Here is an 11,756-nt window from a genome sequence, read left to right on the forward strand (position 1 = left end):
GGTGACGTATCTGTGAGAAAGCTGGTGTTTCTGGGAGAAAATGCCAGGTATTGGTGAGGAAACAGATGCTAGTGAGGGAAAAGGCCATCCCTTTGGGAGAGAAGTGGTATTTCTGGGAGAAAATGCCCCAAATCGGGGAGTAAGTGTCCTCCTGAGGCGTGTCATGGAGTAGATTTGGGAGGCAATGGAGGTGTTTCAAAGAGTAGCGGCACTTCTGGGAGAAAATGTCCTCAGTGGGAAAGACAATGTCCTCTGGAGGGAAGAAAACAGGTCTTTCTTACAGCAAATGTCATCCAATTGGGAGAAAATCTCCTCTCTTGGGGAGAAAAGTGGTCTTTCTGAGAGAAGGTGTCCTCTTCTTGGCTGCAAGTGTCCCATTTGGCATTGTCATGGAGGCTTTTTGGGGAGAAAGCGTGTGGCAGTTGTAAGAGAAGGGGTATTTCTGGGAGCAAATCTCCTCTTTTTGGAAGAGAAGGTGAAATTTCCAAGGGAAAAGTGGCATTTCTGGGAGGAAATGACATAGCTGGGAGAAAAGTGGGAACCGGTGGGAAAGAAGATCTTGTACTGGAGAGCAACGGTGGTCTTTTTGGTGTGCCAAGTGGTCTCTTGGGGAGAAAACGTGGTAAATAGGGGAGACAATGTCCTCTGGAGGAGTGTCAAGTAGTATTTGGGAGAGCAAACGTCAGGTATTTCTCGGAAACCGGCTGTTTCTGGGAGATAGTAGCAGACTTGGTTGGAAAATGACAGGTGCACATCATATTTTCACATGAATGTAGTAACACAAAAAAAGTTCAAAGCAATAACTGATACACTCAATTATAAAAGCTGCCCTTCCTGTGCAAGAAATGTAACTCAGCCCTTGGGCTAGATGCCATTCTGTGTCATTGATGTAAACCTGGCGGACAGTACAAATGCTCTGAATTTAAAATGGCATGACTAAAAATGGAGTCTTTCCTCTAGCTTTTAAGTTTTAAGAAACATAAAATATGTACTTATGCTTGGCAACTTTTCCTTTCATTATATACAAAAGTGACTCTCTCTAAAATAACTGTCAAACTAAGAGGGACTGTCAGAAACCTATCACAGGAGGTAATCTATTTGCTCAGGTTGCTGAAGAGCAATGAAAAAGTAGATATTGAGTTTCGGTTTTCAGCACATACATTAAAGTCCCATGCCTGTAATTAGGTCTCCTACCTTCCAAATAGAATTTTAAAAAAGTTTGATACATGATTATTTTAAATTATTTTTCTATAATTGGTTAGTGGTATTGTGGAACACATATTTAAGGATTAATGATGAGTAAGATTAGAAATCCAAAAGGTGTAAAATTCCATGCAAACTCAATTAAGTTTCAAGGACATTTCCATCAGAAAGAATGGAAATGAAGAAAGAACGGAGCCCCCAGGCTGGTTGTTGAGTGAGAATTACTGCTTACCCAGCATCCGTTTGCTTCATCAAATGTCCCCCATCTGCTCACAGAAACCTCTCTGAGATGCTTTTCTGAAGAATATTTGGCAGCATGTTTCCCAGGGCTGATGCCTAGAGGAGAGGGTTACATGGAGACTTGCTGTCTATCTTGATGGCAAACCCCTCCTAAGTAGGAATCCAGAGCTGGTGACTCACTTTGTAGTCTTGTATAGGTCTGGGGCAAGACAACATTATGGCAGTGGGGAGATATTCATGGTCAGGCTGGACAGGCCTCTGAGGTCTCTGACCTCTGTGAGTGTCCCTGTTCATTACTGGGGAACTGGACTCAATGGTCTGTAAGAGTCCCTTCCAACTCAAAAACAAATTCTATGATTCTATGATTCTATGAATATTCCTGGTTTTATTACAAGTACAAATACTGATAAAGCCTACATTCAAATTGTTTATTCCTTGCTTTTGGAGAAGCTAAAACACTAGCACTAGGAGTTTTAATCAACGTAGATAATAGCTTGTCAGTTGTTATGCACAGTGGTACGTGCACCCAGTTTGAAATTTCAGTGCCATTAATGTTTTTAATTTTTTAAGTGATATGACACAGTACATGCAATCAACAATAATGAACATACCATGGTTCAGGACCCCTGATCTCTCAGCTAGTAATTTAAAATATTTTCATGTGTAGAGACAAGACAAGTATTATGTCCTAAATGGAGCCTAGGTCCCCAGCACTATTTCTCTCTCTATTTGATCCCTAAAAACAACTGTTTTCTTGCCAAAGATTTTGCATCGTTAAATCTCCTTTCTGAAACAATGAATATTGTGTAGTTGCAGGCCACTTTTTCAAACCTGTGGACATTCCCTTTGCTTCTAGTTCTTTAAGCAACCTGCAGTTGCAATACACTTTTGCAGTACAGTCTTGAACCTCTTTATTCCTTGTTTTTCAGTCACCATGGGCTGTGTCTGTGCTGTCTTTGTAAGCAGGACCAGGGAATGACCTCTTTTCTCCCAGTCAGTTTTCTCAACACATCTACTGGTGTGGATGAAGCAAGCAAAGGCAACAAGAAAAGCAAATACAATTATACTAGCAAGCAGGAGTATCATTTATTATAGATGATAATCACATGTTGGTTTGTCACTAGGTGTGTTTAATCAACGACTTTCTTTTTGAAATAAGAGTGAAGATAAAAGAAAAGTTCAAATAGGATTCCTACATGTCTCGTTTTCATTAAAGATTAGATCTGCTACAACACGATGAACTGAGGATAATATAATGTAACGTCCAAACACTTTGTTTCAAGTAATGTTAACACTGAATGAAAGGTATACAGGCTTCAATGAAATTAGGAAGTTGAGGCCTAGTTGAATGCTATTTGTTGTTGAATGGTATTTGTGACAGTGTTGAAAGAAATGGCTGATGTTATTGTAAAGTTACTGTCTGTCATCTATGAAAAACGGTGTTCTGCACAGGTCTGTGAGTGTTAGAAATGGGCTTTCTTGAAGAGCTGTCTTTATGGAAAAGGAGGCATTGCTTGCAAACTGGTAAATTGGGAAAAAAAAAAAAAAAAAAAAAAAAAGTAACATTTCTGATTTCCAATTTAGTTATTAGAAAATCCCCATCATCTCTCTTTATATTATATGAATACTCCATGGTGTCCTTGGGATGACAAGATGCCTGTACTGCTATTTAGATATGCACAAATACAACAAATCCATGGGCAGATCTTTCCCCTACTGCATTTTTTTTAATGTATTTCTTTATTGCTAAACTAAAAGGAAAATAATAGTAGAAAAAATTCAATCACCTTAATCAGCACATGCAAGTCTTAAAAATCTTTTTCTTGCTCTGACTGGTTTGAGAGCCTATTGTACTGAGAAGCAAAAACAGATTACAAGTAAAACACATAAAACAGAATACAAGCATGTCTATTTCTAAGTTCTCTGGTACTCAAAAATCTAAATACCTATTCATGTAGCTGCATTCATTGCTTTAAGTCATTAGCCAAAAGTAAATATGTAAGGAGAAACAGAGACAAAATTGACTTTATAAGAAGAAAATATATTTTAATATTCAAAATATTCTAAGTCACCATGCTGCCCTTTGAAGACAGCATTCATGTCTCATCTTGATCATGCTGACAAGCATCTCACGGGTATCTGCTTTCACTTACGTTGATTGTACAGTTTAGTATCTGTAATACTGAAAAGACCTGATGGGAAATGTTACCTTCCAAATTTTGCTCTGTGTATATGCATTTCCTATTTAAACCCTCACTCAGCAAGAGAAGGAAAAACACTTCTCAGTTTCAGTGTAAGTGCCCCATGGAATTTTCTACAGGAAAAATATCACTTTAGATCTGTCAGACAATAACATTTTATTACCTCAAGGATGTTATCTGAACCTGAGGTCTAATATCTAAATGAACTGCAGTTCAGATTATTTGAGATTTAGCAGAAAGACAGAGGGATGGAAAGTTTCATAGAAAGATTCTATGGGGAGAAGTCTCATTCATTTATTGTGGATAAATATGATGAAAAGGTATTCATATACCAAGTTTTAATAACTGTATGGTTAACAGGAGGAACAGTAGACAGCTTTGAGCAGTAGCTGACATACAGAACAGGAGAGTTGGAAGAGTAATATTTCCAAGAAGATTAATTTAATTTAAAGGCAGAATGTTTTTTGGCTATTGGAAAGTTCTCTGTTGTGTTGAGCAAAAGGATAGATATACTGGCTGAAAATAAACCTGTAAAAGTGAGGTAATGCATTTACTAAAACAACAATAATTGCTATATCAGGATGGATCGTATATTAAAGGCAATAAAACTCTGATTAATAGCTGTCAGGTTATTTCTTTATTTTTCTCAAATATTTATTTGAGCGCAACATACTATAAATACTTTAAAGAAAATGTTTATCTTATATTTGTACATGATTGCACTCAGTAATACATGGAAGAGCAGCCACTGAAGTGGGAGGATCATAAGCCCAATGTATGTGAAGAGAGAGAGCAATAAATTTGATTCTTCTCAGCATTTTTCTGTTACAGGTTTTGAGAAACTTGTTAGATTTTAGTACCTGTAAATGTAAATGAAACCAACATAAAATACCATACATAACCTTATTACTTTAAATAACATAGAAAATATGGACTGGAAGACTCGTGTGCATGTTCTTTTTTTCTGTCTTAGACCTGAATAAAGCTGTAAAGAAGAAATTAATGCTCTAGTAAGTCACTGTCAACTCTTGCAAGTCCATTTGGGAGAAAATTTGACACTCCATTTTTTTTTCTTGTTGTCCTTCTATCTCCTACTCTCCTTTCTGTGTATGTTTATTATTTGCCTCATTTCTGTGAAAACAAATCAGGCTCCATTAATAAAAGCAAAAACTGTTTAAGGCCATCCATCTTACTCATTCTCCTCAAAGGTTTGCTGCCACTTGTTCTATCACAGAGGACTGCAAAACTTTTTTGCTCCACATTGTTACCCTCTAAAGATAAAATGAATAAATTGCTTAAGAAGGTGTTGAAAGACTCTTAATGGTGCATTTATGATCGTAACATACGTATTTGTGAGACCTAAGGATTTTTATTAATTCTATTTTTGTTCAATGTAAAATCAAGATTAACTTCTTAGATTTTCTGGACATCCTCGTTGTATAAATTTAATTTTTTACTCCTTTTCCTTGTACAACTTCTGAAATCTGACAGTAAGAACATTTTTATTTTTGTCTCAAACCTCTTTTTTATTCTTTGTCCATCTATTTTTTTTTTCCCCCTATGATGCTTCTTATAACTTTACCAATTACTTTGTGTTCCATTTCATTACGTTATTTATTTTTGCTTTTTCTTTAGGGCAGGATATGTCTACTGCTATGCATCTGCACAGTTCCTACAATGGAGCTTTGATCCTGGTTGGATTGCTTAAGTGCCATTAACATAAACGTGGTTAACAAAAATAGTAGTTTCAGCTTAGTATTTTTCATGCTAAATCAGGTTCAAAACTAGAAGAATAAAAGTTTTTTTGTAAGAAACATAAACATCCATGTTGATTTCATAAGTGAAACTGATTCTGTTTTTGAAGAGCGGAAGAAATTTAAATAATTCATCTGAAAGCAAAGTTCACTTCTGTTTTTATGTTCTCAGAAGTGAATCATCAGATTAAACTAGCATGCCACAGTTTAGTGGTAAACCTCTAACACTACCAAATCTACATATGTAGATTTTGCTTTAATGTCACAGGCAACAGAATGTAATCAGCTAACAAACAAAACAAGCAAACAGAAAATTCACATCCAAATAAACCAGAAAGAGGAAAAAGAATTATTGCTTAATTCCTTGCATGGTAACATCTCTATTTTTCTTTTTCAGAAACTTGAAGTAGTGGATTTTTAATTCTTTCAATATAAACATGTTCTTACTTCCTTTCTTCCTTCGTTTTCTCTCTCCTTGTTTTCTTTATTTCTCATGGTACATAGTTGCCCTTTTGGTTCTAATTATATTGAACAACTTGAGAGAATAACTTTATAAAACTATAGCTATAAAAAAGTTCTTTGTTACCTAAAAGATCGCATCCCTGGATGTGTTTAAAAACCATTTGGATGTGCTGCTCAGATACATGATTTAGCAGAGGCTTGTTAGGGTAGTAAGGTTAGGTCGTTGGACTCAATGATCTTTAATGTCTTTTCCAACCTGAGTGATTCTATGATTCTATTTGTTTAGCCACAGCTGGCATTTATGTAGCATGCTTTTATTTACGGATGCTCTTGCTTAGTGATGCATGTATAAGTGTGTCTGTCCCCCCATCACTTTACCCCTGTGTACATTCTCTTCAGGTAGAGAGAAAAGCGGTGATTCTGTTTCCTATGAAGACTGAATTGCAAACAATCATACAGACTGTTACTGAACTAAAGAAAACTGAGTTAGTTGTGTTGTTTTTGGTGACATCAGTGTTGCCATGGTACCAGAGGATCTCAACGCACCCCTTTTGCTTGGGTACTTCTTATATTTTTTTCTATGCCTTGTATAGATGCAGAAAATTGTACCATTGAACTGTCCACTGGACTAATGGGGTAAGTGGGACAGCTGTCCCTTCACTGCTGCTTCATAGCTTCTCTTCTTTGACTCGTTTTCTGAGGAAAGCCTCTGAACGGAATACAACTTGCAAGCATTGGTTGTTGGTTCTTTAGGTTAGATTCAGTGAAGCTTACTTATATCTGGTTAATCTGGGGAGGATTGAGATCCTCTGTATCTCTGTCACCTGTTCCACGTTTGAGCACCCTCACAGTGAGAGCCTTTTCATTCTACTAAGTGTCACCCTGGGTAGGGACACATTTCACTAGATGAGGTAAAAGGAGCAGTCCTTGCGAGCAGCCCTGCAGAGAAGGACCTGGGCGTCCTGATGGATGATAAACTTAACATGAGCCAGCAGTGCTCTTGCAGCTCAGAAAGCAAATGGTATACAGGGCTCCATCAGAAAAGGGGTGGTCAGCAGGGACAGGGAGGTGATTGTCCCTCTCCACTCTGCTCTTGTGGGGACCCATCTGGAGTACTGTGTCCAGATCTGGAGCCTCCAGTACAAGAAAGACAGAACTGATGGAGAGGGTCCAGAGGACGACCACAGAGATGATCATGGGACTGGAGCACCTTCCCTACCAAGATAGTCTGAGGGTAGTCTGAGGCTGGGCTTCTTCAGTCTGGAGAAAAGAAGGCTGCAGGGTGACCTCACTGCAGCCTTTCAGTACCTAAAGGGAGCCTACAAACTGGAGGGGAGTCATTTCTTTGAAAGAGTAGACAACAGCAGGACAAGGGAAAATGGGTTTAAGTTGAGAGAGGGAAGATTTAGGTTGGATGTCAGGGGGAAGTTCTTTACAGAGAGAGTAGTGAGGTGCTGGAACAGCTGCCAAGAGAGGTTGTGGATGCCCCATCCCTGGAGGTGTTCAAGGCCAGATTGGATGGGGCCCTGGGCAGCCTGGTCTAGCATTAAATGTGGAGGTTGGTGGCTGTGCACATGGCAGGGGGGTTGGAGATTCATGATCCTTGAGGTCCCTTCCAACCCTGGCCATCTGTGATTCTGCAATTTTTCTGGGAGGCAATTAAAGTTAACGTAAATACAGTTTTGCAGCTTACTGCTGTGCTTTCTGGAAACTTTTGCCTGTGTAGCTGTGCTCATCAGAGGTCATATTTCACTGCAGTCTGGCTGACATAAATAAGCCAGAAAGGTAGGTAGTATATATCTCAAGTGAAGCAGCAAATGACAAATTCACCAAGAAGTTTAAAAAATCGCTGCACTGCCCAATAACTCAGTGTATTCTTCTATGTTTTAAATACATGAGAAGACAATGCATTCCTGGAGCATGCCTGAAAATCAGTAAAGATGTGCAAGTTGACAACACATTCTAGCAAATCACACTGCCATGGCTTAATACAGTATTTTCCTACAAATGATCTTTACTGCTTTTTTGCTGAAGGTTATTGATCCTTCTGAGAATTTTCACCAGCTTCAGTGGGTCCAGTGCTTCATAGTATAGCTTAAAAAAAAACAAACAGGACCTTCTCCCTGCCTATCTTCAAGCTCTGTTTCTTTGTAGGAAGGTTACTGAACCTCATGTGGCCTGTAGCTTCCCATACAGTAATCTTTTTTTGCTGCAGATTTTTAAGAGTGATCCTTATTCCCCTAGCATTAAAAACAGCATCTTTCTTTCACACAGCCACTTGATTGTGTTCTTAAAATGAGATAATGACAATTTCCACTCTTGAAGATATTCAAAGCTCTGGATACTTGAAGCTCTGGATGTACTTATGGGCAACCTGCTCTAGCTGATTCTGCTTGAGCTGGGGGATGGACGAGATGACCTCTAGAAGTCCTTCCAATCTCAACAATTTTGCAAGTTTCTGAAGATGAAATTATAGCTGAGGCAAATACAGTTCTCCCAATCCCCTACCAATCCTTTCCAACAAGTTTCTAATAATAATATATTGTTGATCTTCATTTTGATTTTACTTTCATGTTATCTCACACAAAGTGGGGGGACATAGGACAGGAAGTAAAAAAGAACAACATAAAAGGAATGATGAATATTTTCACAAAATTAAATTATGTGGCCTGCCATATCTGAAGAAAAAGAAGGATATAAGTTCTTTTGAGAATTGCGGTTTAACTTGTCACGTAGCTAAACATCACACAGCCATTCACTCTCTCCAGACTCCCCCTTTCCATCCCAGATGGAATGAGGGAGAGAATTGGGGAAAAAAAAAAAAAAAAAAAACAGGAATTGCAGGTTGAGATAAAAACTATACACTAAGAAAGAAGAGGAAAATGGGAAGAAATGCAACTATAAATATATAAATGCATACTTTATACAGCCACAGTGCAATTACTCTCTACCTACTGACCAATCCACAGCAATAAATACAACTCCCTGCTGACCTGTGGCCTGCCAGCAATGCAAGTTCTTACCCCATACCAACCAATGCCCAGCAACCCTCAAGGGGTGTCTGTCCCATGTCCTGGCCTTCATCAATACTAGAGCACTTCTCCACCAGTCCAAGTCAATCTACATCCCCATCCCCCTTCAAACTTAGTTTACAGGTCTTTGGATGAGCCCTGCTAATTCCTGTTCCAGAACCCTTTTGCTACTGTGAAATAAACCTTTTCCATGTATTACTGTCAGGTCTGGTGTCTTATAAAACCAGCCATGATCAAAGAACTCAAAGCCCTGCCTATAGCATCAGTCTTGTAGCCAGGCATTTATGGACTGGATCCTTCTATTCCATCCCATGTCATCACCTGAAAACGAAGGGAGGGAAGAGAAAATAACTTGTGCCCCAGACCCTTTCACCAACTGTCCCAAGGCCTTGAAGACTTTCTTCATTCCCCTCAGACTATGGGATGCAGTTTCCTCCCCATCTGTGGAAGATCAGCAGAGGGTAGTAGTCATGACCTTCTGCATGTCATATTTTATAGAATAACCCTTGGCCTAATTCTGGCCACCTGTCCTGGCTCCACCCTCCCCTTGCAGTCATGCGTATAGTGGTGACTTCTTTTTCCCACTAAGTGGCCTGTCCTGGCTTGGCCATGGACATGCTCCCATTACTAAGCAAAAGCCAAGACATCTTTATTTCAGCTGAAACCAGAACAAGTGTTAAAAAGGACACAAAAGCATAAAAAAAAAAAAAAAAAAAAAAAAAAAAAAATTACCTAAATTTAAATTTAGAAAAAGTTTGGCTTTCTTGAGTTCCAAGGTGATATAGTCTCCTTGTTGTCCTTCTCCATGGAAAATTACACCTTCACTTTCAGAGGTCTTAAATTTCAGAGAGATGACATCTTTCAATGTTTTCATTTTCTTGTTCCTGAATCTGTATGGTAGCACTATGTGGCCATCAAAATTGATAACATCAGCCCCTAATGAAGAAAAAAAAAAACAAAAACATAACATTGTTTATGAGCGATTATATATTCCAGTAGCTATTGGAAAAAACAGATACGTTGTATGTAGATTGTATCTGAACAGAATAAAAACCTGTGCAAGTGCAGTATGCATTGCAAATATATTTTCTATTGACCAAGGATTATTCCTATAAAAAGTAGGAACGAGGAAGGACATAAGTTTAATTCATAGGATGTAAAAAAGCAGCATCAGGAAAACAAATACTGCCACAGTACTAATTTTATTCTGACTTTTCTTAAATGTATTTGTTTTCCTATGCATTTTCTTAACTAGTTGACAACTTCTGAGTTATCATTAATTACTCATATTATGCCTCCTAAAATCAAATATATGCATCTGTGAAGACTGTAATCACTAAGACATGAAACTAAAAAAATTGTGTAGGAGTTTTAAAATATTTTTCCTTGCCATGTTCAGTTGTATATATAGAAATGTTTGATAAAATTTAGCTTCAACTGGTCTTGAGAAGAAAAAATTCTATCATTTGGACCAAGCTTTTATCTAGGTTTGGTTTTATTCAAAATCAGGGAGGAAAACTGAGGGATGCAATGATTATCTTTTAAAGTTAATCCAATATTCATGTAAAAGTTGCATAATATACTACAAAATTTGATATATTCTTATTTTCATTTTTTTAAGAATGAGACAGAATTTTTCACAACTTTTTTTGGATGCACGGTCCAGAAGTAATAGCTACAGAATTTCATTTCAATGAACAGGCATACTTCTAGTGAGTTTTGAATCTTCTCTTTTAAAAACAGTTCAGTAAAAGACTGCAAACATATAGATCTTTAAAATTTTATAGATTTGTTTAATAAAACCCTTTAAAAGCCACTTAACCTGTGACCAGTAACTAGTGCCCTAGCTATTATTTCTATGATTATTTCCTCCTCTCTATTCACAACTAATAATTTAAATTCTTTAAAAATAATTCTTTAAAATGTTGATCTTTTTAAAGAAAAGAGTCTTCCCCACTTATATTCTACGGAAGCGTCCACTGTTATTGGCACAACATATTACTATAATTCATTTCATGTTCTGAATTAAATAAAAAATAAAATTTATCATAAATTCTTCAATTACATCTTCCTTATTTTTGCCTGCTTCTATTGTGTGCCTATTTTCTTGTGTGACTGCTTGTAACTTTCTAAAAATCCTAACTAGTTTTTGTTATCATGGTGGAAAGTAACTTAAATCTTTCAGACCTTCTCAAAAACACACAAACAAAAACATTCCATTGTGCAGTTAGTGCAGCAGAATCTTAAAAAATTCCATTATAGCATTTTGTACATGATTAATATTACATATAAATGATTAATAAATTATATATATTTCAGTTCAAATTTAGGTAGTCAACATTATCCGCTATTATGTTAAAAAAGTTGCCTTTGTTTTTGGCAACATATGTCAGACATGCATTTTAAAAAATGCTTACTTTGAAGTAATTCTTGAAATATTATTTTTCATCCAGATTCAGTGAAGCGCCTAAAGAAATGTCTACAACCATGCCTAAATGTCTGGGAATTTAGGGGATACCAAAATGATCTGCTGAGTCAATTTTTACGAGTTCTGAGTCCTCAACTGCTATCAAGAGGCTGCTTATGTACAGCATCAATGTAGGCTTCTTTTCACATTCTATAATTTCCAGGAACATTTTTGCAGTGATAGAAAAGTTACCTGAGTGTCAGAGAAAAGCAAGCTTCATGATGTTTATTCTTTACTGAAAGTATGTACAAACAGAACCAATGTTTCATTCTATTTCATTGTCCAGTCACAAAATCCACAACACATCTTCTATTCATTAACTAAACAACAGTCAGTTGAGATCAAGGCTCGCAGTTATGTTTATTAAGTGCTTGTCCATACATCCTTTCACCATTAA

This window comes from Phasianus colchicus, chromosome 33, assembly GCF_987193195.1.
Source record: "Phasianus colchicus chromosome 33, bPhaCol1.hap1.1, whole genome shotgun sequence".
Lineage (NCBI taxonomy): Eukaryota > Metazoa > Chordata > Aves > Galliformes > Phasianidae > Phasianus > Phasianus colchicus.